Source organism: Cynara cardunculus (assembly GCF_001531365.2).
Source record: "Cynara cardunculus var. scolymus isolate 2C chromosome LG 16, CcrdV1, whole genome shotgun sequence".
NCBI lineage: Eukaryota > Viridiplantae > Streptophyta > Magnoliopsida > Asterales > Asteraceae > Cynara > Cynara cardunculus.
The window spans coordinates 401,873-420,955 of record NC_037543.1 but is presented as its reverse complement, the minus strand read 5'-3'; the positions used below and the strand labels follow the sequence as shown (position 1 = coordinate 420,955).

Below are 19,083 nucleotides of genomic sequence, written 5' to 3'. Positions count from 1 at the left end.
ATGACGAACAATAGTGGCATGGTCGTGGTGGGCGGTGACAAAATTCAATTCCTTCCATTATGCCAAATAATGATTAATTCATTGATTTGTGGAATTCAATGGAATTTGAAGGATTTCATCAATTTTAAAAAAATGAACTAAACAAAAAAAATTAGAATTTGATCAAATGAATTTATCATTTAAATTCCATTAAATTTATTCGAATTCCATGAACCAAATGATCACTTAGAGTATATTATGCTTTTTGTCCCTATGACTTGTTAATCTTTTTAACTTTAGTCCCTACGGTTTGGAAATTAAGGTTTTTGTCATTATACTTTACAATTTATTGGAAATTAAGGTTTATTGTCATTATACTTTACAATTTATTTTTATTTAAATTTAACTTTAGTCCCTACGGTTTGGAAATTAAGGTTTTTGTCAACAATTTACTGGAAATTAAGGTTTTTGTCATTATACTTTACAATTTATTTTTATTTTCGTTCCAAAACTAACTTCTACCTTATAAAAAACGAAACATCAACAAATATAAATTATAAGAACGAAAACAACAATGAATGGTGAGTCATATGCTCATACGGATGAAAACATCATAGTTTCAAAAGCAGGTCCGCTCCTGACATTTTATAAGCCCTTGGCGAATGTAAAAACAGGGCCCACTGCAAGAAACAGGGCAATGACTTGTCGTCGCAAAAAATTCATTTATCATCAGAAAGAGTATATAACAACGACATGTTATAACTTGTAGTGGAAACATGTCATCTCTAAAAAGTGCATCGTCAAAGTTTGCTTTTCTTGTATGACCCTCGGTATGTACGAAAAAAAAATTCAATAAATTTTTTTATTAGTATATTGAGTACAATAAATGATAATAATTTAGTGAGGAAATAAATCTTAATAACAAGAAATATGTGTTATTTTGATACAAAAAAAGAATTCGTGTGAATGAAATAATTATGAGGGTCAATGAGAGATCAATAATAAAAAAGATCATTAAGGTTTTCTATACAAGTAGATAATTAATGATCAATAAAAATATGAAAGAAAAAGTGATCAATTGAGATCCAATAAGAATAAATATTGAATTAAACATATAATATGCAAGCTTAACAAATGATCATTTGAACACTTAAATAAAATCTTGTGATACGATGGAATCCCAATGAAATATACATAAGTCAAACAATTGATGAAAATGTTTAAATTCTATTTTCCTTCTTTTTTTCTTCAACTAAAATAAGATGATAAAATTAAAAGTTCATGAAACATGATATATATATAAGCGACGTTACTAAATACATCTAGTAGAAGAAATTTATTGATTAATCACAAAACCATGAAACATGTCATAAATTATAAGAACAATAGATTGATTGACAAACAATAGTAAAATATTTTATGTAGAGACAAAAATATATAACAATAAACAAAAACAATTAGAACAAGATAACCAAATAGCAATAGTCAATAAAAGCAGAAATTGATAAAAATATCCAACAAAAATATATAGCAATAGCAAACACATGATCTTAGCGTTGAATTGTTGAAGCACAAAAACGGTCAAACATAGAGATAACAATAACCAATATCATTGGACCTTATTAGAAATAAAAAAAATTAAAAAGACAATAAACAATAGCATATGATGAATGACCAATTAATTTTTTATTTTCTTCTCCAATGTAATTAGTAATTATATTTTTGTGCCTTTATTATCTACTAATTTTTTTTTGTCTTTTATTATATGCTACAATTTTTTGGTTTTTTTTTAATTTATTAAATTCTTTTAGACTACTATTGTATTTTAAGAAAAAATTTGGGCCCCTTGATATTTTTGGGCCCTGGGCGTGCGCCCGTGTCACCCTCCCCCAAGGACGGCCCTGTTCAAAAGTATAAAAACGTCAACAAACCGCAGGGATGAAAAACGTAATTTACTCAAACTTTCTTTAACGAAATTATCTTGAGGGACCAATCCCATAAATATTTATAAATCACAAGGACCCTTAATGTAATAAACAAATCACAATGACGTCATCAGTTAAAAACCTAGAAAATAGTTGACACGTCAAAATTGACCAAACCATACCGACTAATTCCGCGTTTGACTTACGCGTCATTCCCGAACCGACATCTTTCTATATATATATATATATATATCAAACCGACATCTTTCTATATATATATAAAACCGACGTCCTCATCCTCATCCTCATCTACCCCCACCCAGTTGATAAGGTTTCCAGGTTCTTCCTAATTCCCATCATCCGGTGGCCGATCTTAATCTGCAACTGTTTTTAGATTCTTCTACTCTATTATGTGTTTTATGATTTCGATTTGAAAGCTGTTTGTTAAGAGACATCGATTGATGGTTTAATTTCAACGTTTTTGTGAAAGATCTTCATCCACAACGGTTTACAGGGTTCCTCTTTCTCTTATATGCTATACGTGCGTTGATTTCGATTTCAAAGCTGTTTGTTACGGTATCGATAGATAATTTTCGATTTCAAGGCTGTTTGTTAGGCTTCGGTTTCAATTTTGATTACAAAGCTGTTTGTTACGGCATCGATCGATAATTCGACTTCCAGGCTGTTTGTTAGGCTCCGATTCCGATTTTAAAGCTGTTTGTTACGGCAATGATCCATAATTTCGATTTCAAGGATGTTTGTTAGGCTAGATCCTTCAGGTTCTTCTTCTCGAATGTTGAACAAACGGTTTTTTTCAAGCATCTTCTATGCTTGAGGATGTCGAGGTCAAAGCTAGTTGTTAGTTTACGTTTGAGTTGTTGGTTTATGGTCGAGAGAAATTATGATTAGGTAGCATGTAAAATATTGACTCTCAAGCTATTTGATACGACAGATCAATATGGTGATCGGTTGAAGATGTGAGAAATTTTGAGTAGATATTAATGTACAAGCGGTTGATGACAACGGATTTCAGGTTCTTCATCTTCTATCTTCAATGATAATTATATTAGATTATGACAAATCTATCAGGTTATTGGTTCATTGGTGCGCGAATTTGTTAGTAAAGGGTTCCAGGTTCTTCTCGTATCTTATACCTTTGATGATAATACGATATCAATAAGCTATTTGTTAGAGCAGATCAAGTGGGTTATTGGTCCGTAGGTGGGAGAAACTATGACGAAGTTATATTCCAAGGCATTCTCGATAAATCCAGGTTCTTCTGTTACTTCTCTTTGGTAATAGCTTGTTAACTGTCAGGGTTGCGGTTCTGTAGGTGTGCGAACTCGTGGTTGGATACATTCGAGGTATAATTTTGATGATTGTTTCAGTTGTAAAGCTATCTGTTATGGCAGAACGACAGAGACTGGTTATGCTTTTGATTGGTTAGCATCATAAATTGTTTTTACAAGAATAATGACCAGGCGCATGTATTTATGGCTGTTTGCAGTGGGATCCGGTTGTAGTGGTTATTGTGGGTTTTCTTCATTGGAGTAAGAATTACTTGACCGTTGGTTGTTCTCTTTTGTCGGCTCTTATTCAATTTGTTTTTGGCATCACAATGAAGTGCAGTTCGATAATTTTGTGTGTTCAGGGTTATATTGGCTGTTGAGAGACAGCTGGCAGTTGGTTCATCGTTCCGTAGCAATTGGATGGTTATATCCGAATGCTCCTTACTACCTTGGTTACTTTATTTTTGTGCCTCTCTCTAAAATTCAATTGTTCTGTTTATGGGTAGATAGTTGCGTTACCGGTTTCTTTATGCTTGCATGATCATTTATGAGGTTAGTCATTGTTTTCTTATAGGTCCAAATTTCTGCTAATTGTCTTGGTTGATCATCATGATTTATATTTCTGTTCGTAGTCTCCTGATATATTTGTTCTCTCTCAGCTCACATCCTATTGATTCTGGGCTCTGGCTAGGGGAAGGGGTTATACTTGTTCTCTTTGTTGATAGGTACTAGAAAGCTGTGTTGTGGTTATGTTTGTCCTTGAAGCTGTCTAGGGTTTTTCATTCATTTGGTGACCATCTTATCTTTTTTGCTTTCATTTTCCCCTCTTAAGGTTATGTGGCTGAATAGAGAGGTTGCATGTTGATTAACGACATGTGTTCTTTATACCTGTGGTGGAAAACCTCAAATGGTTTCTCACAGAATGTTTTTAGGCCAGACCTTTATCCTTGATGGTTTTCAGGATCTTCTTTTCGCAACTTGGACAAACAGTTCCACAGGTCTCTTTCGTATTTTACGATCTGTAAGCTATTTGTTACTGCATTGAACAAGTTTGATTCGGAAGCTGTTTGTTACATCATCGACCAACATTCAGATTTTTGAAGAAGTTTGTTAGGACAGATACATTTACCCACGACACCCATTTGCTTTCAGGTTCTTCTTTTATCTCGGACAAACTGTTTTGGAGTTCTTTTTCTAGTATGTTCTGTACTTGGTAATGGTGAAATTTGAAAGCTCTTTGTTATGGCATACCTTAGTTTTCCTTGATCATGGATTATCAAGGAGTATATGCTAAATGGTTCCAGGCTCTTCTTGTGGCATCTTCTTCTGTTAGGTAATTAGGTGATAAGCCATGGCAGATCGTAGGTTATGTGTTCATAGATGCGAGAAATTATGATAGGATCTCATCACTCAAGTGGTTTGTCGGCAGATTTCCGGTTCTTCTACTGGTATTTCTATATCGATAGTTATGTTTCAATTGCGAACTTATTTGTTATGGCAGATCCATCAGGATACTGGCTTGTAGTTGTGTGAAATTATGAGTAGACCTCTGAAGGAGATCTTGGTAACAGATTCAGGTTCTTCTCATATATTCTTCCGTTGATGACAATTCAATTTCTATTCGAGAGCTATGTTATGGCATTTAATCTGATTACTGGTCCGTGGGTGGTAAATCTGTGACTAGATACTATTTGTGAAGGAATTCTTGATAAATGATCCCCAAGTAACTTCTATATTCGATAATAACTTGTTTTGATTGCAAAGCTGTTCGTTTTTGGAGAACACCTGGGTCGCTCTGTTGGAGCTGCAAGAAGTTATGGCCGGGTAATGTCATCAAGGAATTTGTTGGTATGATGCATTATTTGAAGATCTGATAATCAATTTCTGTTTGAAGTTACCTGTTATGAAAAAATGACGAACAATTTTTTCGTAACCCTGCAGATCCACTCTTTTTCCTATTCAAAAGAATACAAAAAATTGACAAATTGGCTCATGAATTATGGCCAACAAACAGTACGAGCCGCAAGGTATATTGGTCCCACGATGGATTTACAGATTGTACTTAAACTTTAACGAATAACTAATAGATTTCCTTTCTTTTTCTAGATTGGAATCCCTAAAAGAGGTCCGAGTACTCTACCGTTGAGTTAGCAACCCAAATAGAAAAAGGGAATAATTTATTAAAAAAAATAAATTTGGGAGTTAGTGGTTACTTGTTTGACACATTCTCGTTTAAAAATTGGTTTGGAAGAACTCACGACCAGGTTTTTGTATCTATGGCTGTTTGCAGTGCAATAGGACTGATTTGACACATTCTCATTTAAAAATTGGTTTGGAAGAACTCACGACCGGGTTCTTGTATCTATGGCTGTTTGCAGTGCAATAGGACTTATTTGACACATTCGCATTTAAAAATTGGTTTGGAAGAACTCACAACCAGGTTCTTGCATCTATGGCTGTTTGCAGTGCAATAGGTGGTCTGGTCCCTGTGGTATTTTCTTAGCTTGGAGTATTACTTGATGGCGGCTGTTTGCTGTACAATAGGTGGTCAGGTCCTGTGGTATCTTCATAGGTAGGAGTACTACTCGATAGTCGGTTGCTCTTTTTCATCACCTTTCATACAATCTTTTGTATCACAATTAAGAATGATTAGATCATTTCTTGTGTTTCTAGGGTATTGTTGGTTGTTGAGGGACAGTTGGACATCGGTTCATCATTATGTAGTAATTGGATGGTTCTATCTGATATTCTTTTTCTAACCTTTGTCACTTCTCCTGGACTTTATGGTCCTTGCCTGATTATTTAATTAAGCTACTTGTTATTTGTTTGTAGGTCTAAATTTGTGCTAAATGGCTGCTGGTTTGATCATCACTATCTCTATTGCCAGTTTCTGTAGATTGCTGATATTTGAATATTGATTTGGATTCTTCCAACTTCGATGCTGGTGGGGGAAGGGTTATGCTTTTTTTTTTGTTGATAGGACTAGGAAGCTTCTGACTGGTGATGATTGTCCGTTGTATGCTGTCTAGCATTCTCCCGATTCGTGACAGTATCCTGACCACAACCTTCTATTGCTGCCATCTCACCACTAGTCGGTCATTGGCACTTCCCTGAGATTGTTCTTTCTGTTCTCTCGTTTCTGAATTGCAATCGAGTATAAGCTTGCATGATGAGAGATGACTGTATGTTTGCTTGGTGCCAAACACCGTAATCCATGTATACTGTTTTTGTATAATACGTGTGATCGCCTTTTGATTTACAATTATTTCTTTCTACATCTTCCCATTATCTTGAGACCTCTATTTGCTTATTTGCTATTAGGTCTACCAAAGCGTTTGCGCCAATTGGACAATTGTCTTTCCTGGTTTGTTGCCTTGTGTGGTGGTGGTTCTGTGAATCCTGTGGACGTTTATGAAAAATGGAAGTAAGCATCCTTTTAGTTTTGTGCGATACCCTGGGGTAAAAGATGGAAGATGAACTATAACCCATAATCTTTTAATTATTTTTATCTTAGCGGAATTTGAAGCACCTAACTTTAGATTCATCACACATCAATTTAGCCTGGTCTCATAGTTTTTCTTTTTTGTCAGTTCTCCATATTGCAAATGGTAGGTCGTCTTCCTAGCGGGCCAAGACTTTGTGGCTTGGCATCAGATGTCTTGGTCCATCTCTTTACGTGAAATCTACCTTCCTCTCGTTTATACTTGCCTTCTTTTTTCCTTAGTTCATTTTTTCTGTGTGTCAAGAGATGTAAGGATACACTTCTTTCATCGCAGGTTCAGACAACTGAGAATGAACAGATCTTCCTTATCAGCTTTTCTTTCTTGCCGCTGTTTTTTCCATCCATTGATTTCTCAACTTCCTTTGTGTATGCTTGCGTGATTAGTTTGTGTTTGTATGTAGGTATTGTTGATACACCATGGTCCAACTATCAAGATCACCATTTGCTGGTTTCTATATAATTCTTATTGTTGTCCTTTGCTTTTGCATTATTGGTTTTCATGTTGGTGGTCTTTGTGTATGCTTGCGTGATTATTTTGTGTTTGTATGTAGGTATTGTTGATACACCATGGTCCAACTATCAAGATCACCATTTGCTGGTTTCTCTATAATTCTTATTGTTGTTCTTTGCTTTTGCATTGTTGGTTTTCATGTTGGTGGTCTTTGTGTATGCTTGCGTGATTAGTTTGTGTTTCGTATGTAGGTATTGTCGATACACCATGGTCCAACTATCAACATCACCATTTGCTGGTTTCTCTATAGTTCTTATTGTTGTCCTTTGCTTTTGCATTGTTGGTTTTCATGTTGGTGGTCTTTGTGTATGCTTGCGTGATTAGTTTGTGTTTCGTATGTAGGTATTGTTGATACACCATGGTCCAACTATCAACATCACCATTTGCTGGTTTCTCTTTAATTCTTATTGTTGTCCTTTGCTTTTGCATTATTGGTTTTCATGTTGGTGGATCTTCAACTTTTCTTTCTTGCCGCTATTTTTTCCTTCCATTGATTTCTCAACTTTCTTTGTGTATGTTTGTGTGATTGGTTTGTGTTTCGTATGTAGGTATTGTTGATACACCATGATCCAACTATCAAGATCACCATTTGCTGGTTTCTCTATAATTCTTATTGTTGTCCTTTGCTTTTGCATTAATGTTTTTTAGTAGTCACGGGTTCATTTATGTTGCCTCTGCTGAATGATGTACATTCTGTAGGTCCCTTGTGTTGGACATCGGTACCTGCTGTTATGGAGTACCTGTGTTTTCTATTCGAGATTTCTTTTCTTTCATATTATTATTTTTTCTCTTTAACATATATGCAACGATAATTTTTCATTCCACAGGTTTTGACTGAGCTGAGGATGATTGCTAGTGAATCATTGGCACTTGTATCTTTGACCGTAACACTATCTTGTTTATTGTCTCAACTACAATTGTGTGTGAACTTGCATGATGTGATTGTATTTTGTTTGTAGGCTTGTTTGGTGTCGAGATCGGTCTGATCATTAAGATCACCATGTGCAAGGTTTCTTGCATGGTTCTTATGATCGGTTTTATTTTGTTTAACGTCATTCGTTTTTTTTGCCTGTCAAGCTATTTGATACGACAGATCAATATGGTTATCGGTTGAAGATGTGAGATTTAGAGTAATTACTGTACAAGCAGTTGATGACAACGGATTTCAGGTTCATCTTATATCTTCATCTTCGATGATAACTATATTAGATTATGACAAATCTATCAGGTTATTGGTTCGTTAGTGCTTGGAGTTGTAAGGATTCCAGGTTCTTCTTGTATCTTCTACCTTTGTTTATAATACGATTTCGATAAGCTATTTATTAGAGCAGATGAAGTGGGTTATTGGCCCGTAGGTGGGAGAAACTATGACGAGGTTATGTTCCATTCTCGATAAGTTCAGGTTCTTCAGTAACTTCTTTTTGGTAATAGCTTAGTAACTGTCAGGGTTACGTTCCTGTTGGTGCGAGAACTTGTGGCCGGGTATCTCATTGCAGGTACTCATTATGAGGTGATTTGGTGATGAATTTCAGTTGTAAATCCTGGAATCTTCTACCTTTGTTTATAATACGATTTCGATAAGCTATTTATTAGAGCAGATGAAGTGGGTTATTGGCCTGTAGGTGGGAGAAACTATGACGAGGTTATGTTCCGTTCTCGATAAGTTCAGGTTCTTCAGTAACTTCTTATTGGTAATAGCTTAGTAACTGTCAGGGTTACGTTCCTGTTGGTGCGAGAACTTGTGGCCGGGTATCTCATTGCAGGTACTCATTATGAGGTGATTTGGTGATGAATTTCAGTTGTAAAGCTATCTGTTACGGCAGAACGACAGGTTCCCGGTTATGCTTTTGATATGTTAGCATCAAGATTGTTTTTACAAGATGACCAAGGGCATGTATTTTTGGCTGCTTGCAGTGGGATCCGGTTATACTGGTCATTGTGGGTTTTCTTCATTGGAGTAATACTTGAATGTTGGTTGCCTTTTCTCTTATTCAATTTGTTTGGCATTACAATGAGGTGCAGTTGGTAATTTTGTGTGTGTTATAGTGGGCATCGCGATTAGTTCTGTGTCCTACTACAGGTGCCGTGACAGTCGAGGCGTTTTCTTGATTCATAGCTCCTGTAAAAAAACTTTAGCCGAGGGATGAAGAAGAGATCTTTAAATGAAACTAGGCCTATTGGTAGTTGAGAGACAGCTGGCTGTTGGTTCATCATTTCTTAGCAATTAGATCGTTATATCTGATCTTGTCTGCTCTTGCTACCTTGGTTACTTTTAACTTTTGCCTGCCTTGTGAGGCTTATGGATTTAGTAGTATTGCTTATGTGTTGATAGCTGCGGCATTTTGTGGGTTTCGTTGTGCTTGCATGATCATTTATGAGGTTAGTCATTGTTTTTATTGTAGAACTAAATTTGGGGAGAGGTGTGTTGATCATTGTCCTTGATACTGTGTAGGGTTCTCATTCATTTGGTGACGATCTTATCTACAGCTGTTTGTCGCTTTCGTTTTACCTCTTAAGGTTGTGACCAAATAGAGAGGTTGCATGTTGATTCAGGACACTGGTGGTTGGATCCGTGCCCTTGTTCTTTCGGTGAAAAACGATGCCTCAAATGGTTTTACTTTGGGTAAATGGTCTCAAATTCTTCAAATTTGAAGTTAATGGTTTTGTCAAAAAGGTGTTTCTTATACTGCATCAGATGATGACAGTTTCAAAGCTGTTATTTGGGTTGTGGTAGAATTGATGTCTATTTCTATGGCCGGTTACGTATTTTTCACAAATAAGTTCCATATTCAGTTCGGATATTAGAGGCCAGATCTCTATCCCAACGGTTTTCAGGATCTTCTTTGTAACTTGGACACGGGTCTCTTTTGTATCTTATTGTGTGTTGATCTGTTACCGCATGAGCAATGAGTTTGAGTTGAAAGCTGTTTGTTATATCACCTACTGAGATTCCGGTTTAAAAGTTGCTTTTGTGAGGCCAATATTTATGTCCACACCTGTTTGTCTTCAGGTTCTGTTATCTCGGATAAACTGTTCTCAGGTTGTTTTTCTAGTATCTTGTGTATGGTAATAGTGAAACTTGAAAGCTCTTCATTACGACATAACTTAGTTTTTTCGGTCGTGGATTATTGAGGTCATGCTAAATGGTTCCAGGCTCTTCTTGTGGCATCTTCTATTAGGTAATTAGGTGATAAGGATCAATAGGGTTATGTGCTCATAGATGCGAGAAATTATGATCAGATATCATCATTCAAGTGGTTCATGTCTGCAGATTTCAGGTTCTACTGGTATTTTCTATCGTCAGGGATTTTGTTTTATTTGTGAACTTATTTGTTATGGCAGATCCATCAGGATACCGGTTTATAGTTGTGTGAAATTATGAGTAGCTTGCTCCTGAAGGAGATCTTTGTAACAGATTCAGGTTCTTCTTGTATTTTTTTTCTTTGTTTTATTTGAAAGCTATTCGTTATTGCATATTAATCTGGTTATTGGTCCGTGGTGGGAGTATCTGTGACTAGATATTATTTTTCAAGGAGTTCCTGATGAATGATCCCACATTCATCTGGTTCTTTACCCAATAATAATTTGTTTTGATTGCAAAGCTATTCGTTTTGGGAGAACAGTCGCGTCACTGGTGTTGGAGCTGCAAGAAGTTAGGACGGGTGATGTCAATCAAGGATTTCGTGATGATGCATCGTTATTTGCAAAATGGCAGAGTTGGTGGTTATTTTATTTCATACATTGTCTAAAAAAACTGTTGGGCTTGAAGAACTCACAACCAGGTTCTTGTATCTACAGCTTTTTGCAGTACAGTCAGGTGGTTCTGGTCCCTGTGGTATCTTCATAGGTTGGAAGTGTTACTTGGTAGTTGGTTGCTCTTTTTCATTACCTTTTGTACATTGTTTTTTGTATCACATTTAAGGATGATTAGATCATTTCTCGTGTGTTTCTAGGGTTTTGTTGGTTGTTGAGGGACAGTTGGCCATCAGTTCATCATTTCATAGCAATTGGATGGTTATATCTGATGTGATTTTTTCTGACTTTAGGTCATTTTCTCCTTATCTCCATTATGGTTCTTGCCTGATTATTTATCAAGTTGCTTGTTTGTTTGTAGGTCTAAGTTTGTGATGAATGGCTACTGGGTTCATCATCACGATTCCTATTGCCAATTTCTGTGGGTTGTGGTTATATTAATTTTGATTTTTTCAACTTAGATGCTGGTGGGAAGGGTTATGCTTGTTTTCTTTGTTGATAGGTACTAGGAAGCTTCTGACTGATGATGATGGTCTTTTGTATGCTGTGTAGCATTCTCCTGATCCCACATCCATCTGTTGCCATTCACCTCTCTAAGTTGTGGCCAAGTAGAGAGGTTGCATATTGATTTAAGAAGGGATGTGTTATTGGATCTGTATTGTTATAGCTTTCTTTGCCCCTGTTTTGACCATTCTTTGATATCTAAAATTTTCTCGTGCGTAAGCTTTCATGATTAGTTTGCGTCTTGTATGTAGGTTTTGTTGATACCAAACGTGGTTCAAATATCAAGATCATCGTTCTGGTTTTTCTATATTTTTTTATGATTCTTTTGTTTTAGCATTATGGATTTTCCTTGTTGCCTTGGGCTCATCTGTGTTTCCCTTGCTGTATGATGCACATTCTGTAGGTCTTCTTTGGTGGACATGGTCATGGTTCGCCGTAGAGTGCATGTGTCAGCTGTTGAAGATGTTTTGGTCTATCTGTTTCTATGAATACTACTATCCTATCATTTTCTCTCATTTCGTCCTTGGGTGTTTTTGTTACTTCTATATCATTTTTCTTCTAGGGTAAATGAGAAGGGTAGTTGTTTTTCTGCAGGTTCTGAACTAAGTGAAGAAGATAGCTAGCAAATCATTGGCACTTGTATTTTCTTCTTTGGCACTATTCTTTTTAATCTCTCATTTCTGAATTGCCATTGTATGTAAGCTTGCATGATGAGATTGTGCTTTGTCTGTAGGTTCGTTTGGTGCCAAACACCGTGGTTCAATTGTTGCAGTCATGATGTGTGCTGGTTTTATATAATCCTTGTGATGGCATTTTGATTTCTACATCTTCCTTCATCTTAAAGACCTCTTTTGCTTATTTGCTAATAGGCCTACAAGAGCACATTCAGGTCAACTGGACCATTGTCCTTCCTGGTTTGGCTGGTTTGTTGCTGTCTGTGGTTGTGGTTCTGTGAATCCTGTGGACGTTTATGAAAAATGGAAGTAGAAGCATCATTTCAGACTTCTAGTTTTATGTGATACTCTGGGATGAAAGACAGGAAGATGAACTATATATGATCTTTTAATTATTTTTATCTTGGCAAAATTTGAAGCATTTAGCTTTATCAGATTCAGTACTCATTGATTTACTCTGCTCTATGGTCTTCTTTTTGTTCTCCATGTTGCATGTAGAAGGCCGTCTTCCTCGATGGCATGCCAGTTACTATAGCTCGCTATGGAGTCCTTTCTGGCTTGGCAACGGATGTCTGGTCCATCTCTTTATGTGAAATTTACCTTCCTTTCATTTATATCTGCTTTTTTTTTCCTTCCCTTTTTCTGTGTCAGAGATGAAGGATACACTACTCTCACCACAGGTTCAGATTAGAGAATGAATGGATCGTTGTTCTTGCTGGTGGATCTTCAGTACCTATGTTTTCTTCCTTGCCACCATTTTTTCTGTCCTTTGATTTCTCAAATTTCTGTATGTGGGTCATTAGTTCGTGTTTTGTATGTAGGTCTTGTTGATACCAATCACCATATGGTCCAACGATCAAGATCACCATGTGCTGGTTTTTCTATAATTCTTATTATGGTTCTCTGCTTTTGCATTATTGGTTTTTCTTGTAGTTGCCTTGGATTGATTTATGTTCCCCTTGCTGAATGATGCACATTGTCTAGGTCTTCTTCGGTTGGGTATTGGTACATGCTATTATGGTTCGCTTTGGGGGTACTTGTGTTAGCTATTGGAGATCACTTCATCAATCTGTGTCTGAATTCTACTTTCCTATAATTTCTTTTGATTCCCTGTCCTGTTGTTTTTGGCGGTTTTTGTTATTCTTACATCAATTTCTTATTTTTTTTTCATATATTAATATTAAATGTGCAAGGATGATTCTTTTTTCCACAGGTTGTGTCCTAGCTGAAGATCACCAGTGAATCATTGACAGTTGTATTCTTGACCTCAACACTGGTCTGATTATTCTTCTCTTTCTGATTGCCATTGTGTGAGAATTTGCGTGATGTGATTGTATTTTTCTTTCTATCCTTGAATCATTTTTTTCTGGGCTTTGTTTATGGTCCTTGCCTGATTATTCATCAAGTTACTTGTTTGTTTGTAGGTCTAAATTCGTGCTAAATGGCTATGATCATCACAATTTCTATCTGAATGGCTATGATCATCACAATTTCTATCTGTAGGCTTGCCGATATTTGTTGTATTGATTTGGATTCTCTCAACTTAGATGCTGGTGGGGTCGAGGGTTATGCTTGTTTTCTGTTGATAGGTGCTAGAAAGCTTCTGATCAGTGATGATTGTCCCTTGTATGCTGTCTAGCACTCTCCTAATTCAGTTGGTGATGCTATCCTAACCACAACCTTCTGTTGCTCCCATTTCACCCCTTGAAGTCATGTGGCCAAGTAGAGAGATTGCATATTGATTCAGGAAACGATGAGTTACTGGGCCCGTATTGTTTTTGTTTTCTTTCTTGCCCCTGTTTTGTCCCATTATTTGAAAGTAATTAATAATTACCCTTTAAAAAGCACCTTATGATTTCTTAATATATTACCATATAAAATATATGTAGGTTTTGTTGATACCAAACATGATATTTATATATGAAGGTCATCATTCTGGTTTTTCTATGTTTCTTATGATCATCTTCTGTCTTAGAATTGTTGGTTTTTTCTTGTGGTTCGCAGGGGGCCGTCTATGTTCCCCTTGCTGTATGATGCATATTCTGTTGGGCACGGGCACGGGCACCTACCAATATGGTTTGCCGTGGTGTTAGCTATTGAAGATGCTGTGGTCTATATGTTCCTGTGAATTCTACTATCCTCTCATTTTATTTCATTTCGTCCTTCATTGTTTTTTTGTTACTCCCGTATATGTCTTCTTCTTGGTGAGGTAATCGTTTTTCTGCAGGTTCCGAGTGAACTGAAGAAGGCCGCTAGTGGATCATTGGCACTTGTGTTGTCTTCCCTGTTTTTTTCATTCTCTCATTTCTGAATTGCTATCGTGTATAAAAGCTTGCATGATGAGATTGTGCTTTTTGTTGGTTTGTTTGGAATCAAACACAGTGGTCCAAGATTGAAGTCACCATGTGTGCTGTTCTAATATAATTCTTATGATCGCCTTTTGCTTTAGCATCATCTTCTTTACATTTTTCCATCATCCTGAGACCTCCTTTTGTTAATTTGCTAATAGGTCTGTCTACCAAATTGCACACGTCAATTTCACCATGGTCGTTTCTGGTTTGTTGCTCTCTATGGTTGTGGTTCTGTAAATGCTGTCAACGTAGATGAAAAATAGAAGCAGCATCATTTCAGTTTCATGTGATACCATGGGGTAGAAGATAAAAGATGTTCTATAACTGATAATCTTCTCTTTGTTTTTATCTTAGGGAAGCATTTAGCTTTATTAGATTCATTACTCATCAATTTACCCTGCTCTAATTTTTTTTTTCTTCCATTTCCTATGTTGCATATAGTAGGTCGTCTTCCTCGATGGCACATGCGTAACCGAGTATTATAGCTAGCTATGTAGCCGTTGTGGCTTGGTAGTGGATGTCTTGGTCCATCTCTTTATGTGAAATCTACCTTCCTTGTATGTAGGTTTTGTTGATAACCGAACATCGTGTTCAGATATCAAGATCACCATTCTGGTTTTCCTATATTTCTTATGATCATCTTCTTATAGTCGTCTTCTGTTTTAGCGTCGTTGGTTTTTCCTTGTAGTCGCCTCATCTACCCCCTTGCTGTATGATGCACATGCTGTAGGTCTTCTTCGGTGGGCATGGGCACTCGCTTACATGGTATGCATGGAGTACACGTGTTGGCTATTGAAGATATATTGGCCCATCTGTTTCTGTGGATTCTACTAGGCTCTTATTTTCTCATATTTCGTCCTTGGTTGTTTTTGTTATTTTTACTTTGTTTATTTTTTTATTTCTTGGGAAATGGAATGTACAAGGGTAATTGTTATTCCACAGGTTCTGAGCTGAACTGAAGAAGACGGCTAGTCAATCATTGTCACTTGTATTTTCCTCCCTGACTATTCTTTTTGTTCTCTCATTTCTCAGTTGCAAGTGTGTGTAAGCTTGCATGATGAGATTGTGGTTTGACTGTAGGTTTGGTTGGTGCCAAACAGAGAGGTCCACTGAGGTCACCATGTGCTGGTTTTGTATAGTTCTTGTGATCGCCTTTTGATCAAGTATTATCTCTTTTCCATCTTTTCGTTATCTTGAGATCTTTTTGCCTATTTGCTAATAGGTCTATTGAAGTGTTCGCGTCGATGAATCATTGTCTTTCCTGTTTTGTTGCTATCTGTGGTTCGGTGGATCCTGTGGACGTTTTGTGAAATTAGAAGTAGATTTCTGTTTTGTGTTACCCTGGGGTATAAGATGAAAGATGTTATGTTAACCGATATTCTTTTATTTATTTTAATCATAGCAAAATTTGAAGCATCCCAACTAACTTTTCTTCCATTTTGGGGGTGATCTGCACGTAATGTAGACATATGTGCTGTATTTATTATGGTTTTGCCTTCATTTTCGTTGATGGCATTAGATTAATTGCTCATTAATTTAGCCTGCTTTTATAGTTTCTTTTTTGTTCCCCATGTCGCATATAGCGGGTCGTCTTCCTCAATGGCACATGCATACCAACTCTCTTTGGGCCGTCGTGTCTTGGCAGCGGATGTCTTGGTCCATCCCCTTATGTGAAATCTATCTTTATCTCGTTATATCTGCCTTCCTTCTTCCTTCCTTTTTCTCTGTGGCATGTGACACAAGGATACACTTCTTTCGCCACAGGTTCAGACAACTGAGGATGATTGGATCGTTGTGTTTCGACGGAATCATGAGCACCTATGTTCTCTTCTTTGCCTCTATTTTTGTCCGTTCTTTGAGTTCTCAATTTTCTTTGTGTAAATTTTTGCGTGTTAGGTTTGTGTAAAGTTGTATTTTGTATGTAGGTCTTGTTGATACTAAACATCATAATTTTCTTTGTGTAAATTTTTGCATGTTGGGTTTGTGTAAAGTTGTATTTTGTATGTAGGTCTTGTTGATACTAAACATCATGGTCCAACTCTCAGGTTTTTCTGTACTTTTTACTATTGTCCTCTGTTTTTGCATTATTGGTTTTCCTTTAGTTGTTTCGGGTTCATTTATGTTCTCCTTCCTGAATGATGCACATTCTGTAGGTCTCTTGGTTGGACATTGGTACCTGCTATTATGGTTGGGTATGGAGTACTCATTTTATCTAACGGAGATGTCTTGGTAAAATCTGTTTGTGTGAATCTTACCATCCCATCATTTTTTCTAATTTCGTATCATGTTTTTCTTACTTGTTTTTTAGTACTCTTACCTCATTTTCTTTTCTTTATAATTGTTCTTAAACGTATATAAAATGTGCAAGGATAATTCTTTTTTTCCACAGGTTCTGACTCAGCTGAAGATGATTGCTAGTGAATCATCAACACTTGTATTTTTGCCCCCACACTGGTCTGTTTATTCTGTTCTTTCTGAATTTCCATTGTGTGTGAAGTTGCATGATGTGATTGTACTTCATCTGTAGGTTGGTTGGTCACTTGGTTGTCAAACGATGTGGTCTGATTATCGAGATCACTATGTGCCCGGTTGTTGTGTGGTTTTTATGATGGTTAGCATTATTTGTTTTTTGTCTTCCCATCATCTTCAGAATATCATCTCGAATCTTCTCTTGCTAACAGGTCTATCAAAGCGTTTGGGTATTGGACCTTTTTCTTTCCTGTGTTCTTATCTTTGGTTGTTCTGTGAACCCTGTCGACGTTCGGGAATGGAATTTGAAGTTTCATTTCAGTTTTGCGTGATGGCTAGTGGTATCTTCATCTTTTATGACCAATGCTCTTTTATTTATTTCTATCATGGCTAAATATGAAGCAATGACCGAGAACTGATTTCTTCCTTTTTGGGGTGATATACGGATAGTGTGGACGTATTTATTCTTGTTATCCCTTCGTTTTCCAGCATTTGTTTGAAAGGATTGAGAAATCATAGAGGGAATTACTGATTTACTGTTTAGTTTGGATTAATTACTCGTTAATTTGGAGGTATCTGTCTGCTTTCATGGTTTTTTGGCTATGTATACAGTAAACTCGGTTCTTCGGTCTGGCTATGTTCCATGTGTTGCACATTGTAGGTCATCTTCCCCAATGACACGTGAGTAACCTGATAATATAGTTGGCCGTGGAGTACCTGTGGCAGTGGATGTCCTGGTTCATCTCTTTCGGTGACTTACCTTTCTCTTGTTTATATCTCATTCACATCACTCTAGTGGGCATTTCTCACCATCGTTTATATCTGCTTTGCTTTCTTTTTACTGGCCTTTTTCTGTGTCTGAGAGATGCCACCACAGGTTCAGACAAAATTGAAAACGATTGGATTGTTGTGCCTGCGGATTGTCAGCAATCTGTGTTTCTTTCTTTAGCATTATTTTGTCCATTTTCTGATTTCTCTATTTTTTGTGTAAAAGCTTGTGCGGCTAGATTGCGTTTTGTATGTTGGTTTTGTTGACACCCAATGCCGTGGTTCAACTGTCAAGATCACCCACCTTCCGGTTTTCTGTAACTTATACGATTGTCTTTTGTTATAGTATTATTGGTTTTCTCTTGTAGTTAGTTGCCTTGGCTCACCCTTGCTATATGGTACGCATTCTGTAGGTCTTCTTGTGTTGGCTATGGAGTACTTGTGTTAGCTACTGAAGATGTCTTGGTCAATCTGTTTCTGCAACATCTATGTTCTTGTTTTGTTCTCATTTCATCTCATTTCTTATCTTGCTCTCATTTGGTTGTCTGTTATTCTTCTCATTTGGTTGTCTGTTATTCTTCTTCTCATTTCATCTCATTTCTTATCTTGCTATCCTTGGTTGTCTGTTATTCTTGTGTCAGTCTTTTTTTCTTCTCTTGCATAAATGAGAGGTGCAAGGATGATTGTTCTTTAAGCAGGTTCTGCAGGTTCTGACCAAACTGAGAAATCATCGATTGTGAATTATTGGCAGTTGTAGGGGTGTAAATGTTACCGAGACAACTCGCGAGCTATTCGAGATCGATTCGGTCAAACTTGAACTCGACTCAACATATTAAGGAGTCGAGTCGAATTACCCAATACTTGACTCGGAAAACTCGTAAGATACTCGATTTTTTTATATAGTTTTAAAAATCGAACTCGACTCAACATATTAAGAAGTCGACTCGAATTACCCAATACTTGACTCGAAAAACTCGTAAGATACTCGATTTTTTTATATATAGTTAGTTTTAAAAATATAATCGGTCTATAATATAATATGTACAATATAATGAAATAAAAGTGTCTTATTTTTAAATATTTGAATAATATCGTGTATTTTTAATTGAATAATATCATGCATTTTTAATTATATAAACTATGTCAATAATTTTTTTTATTTAAAATAATAATTAAAGAAGACAAAAAAATTATAGAAGTGTTGGTGAAGTTGTCTCATGTTGGAAGAGCGATGATAAAAGAAAGATGAAGTAATATCGTGCATTTTTAATTATATAAACTATATCAATAATTTTTTTTATTTAAAATCATAATTAAAAACGACAAAAAAATTATAGAAGTGTTGGTGAAGTTGTTTC

General features: G+C 36.3%; 1 long non-coding RNA gene across 1 annotated transcript; it reads left to right on the top strand.

The window, feature by feature from the left end:
• Nucleotides 1–7,195: 7,195 nt before the first annotated feature.
• LOC112528916 lies at nucleotides 7,196–18,231 on the top strand. The gene is made up of 2 exons (XR_003070888.1): nucleotides 7,196–16,533; nucleotides 16,642–18,231. It is a non-coding gene; the product is annotated as an uncharacterized LOC112528916 (long non-coding RNA).
• The last annotated feature ends 852 nt before the right edge of the window (nucleotides 18,232–19,083 follow it).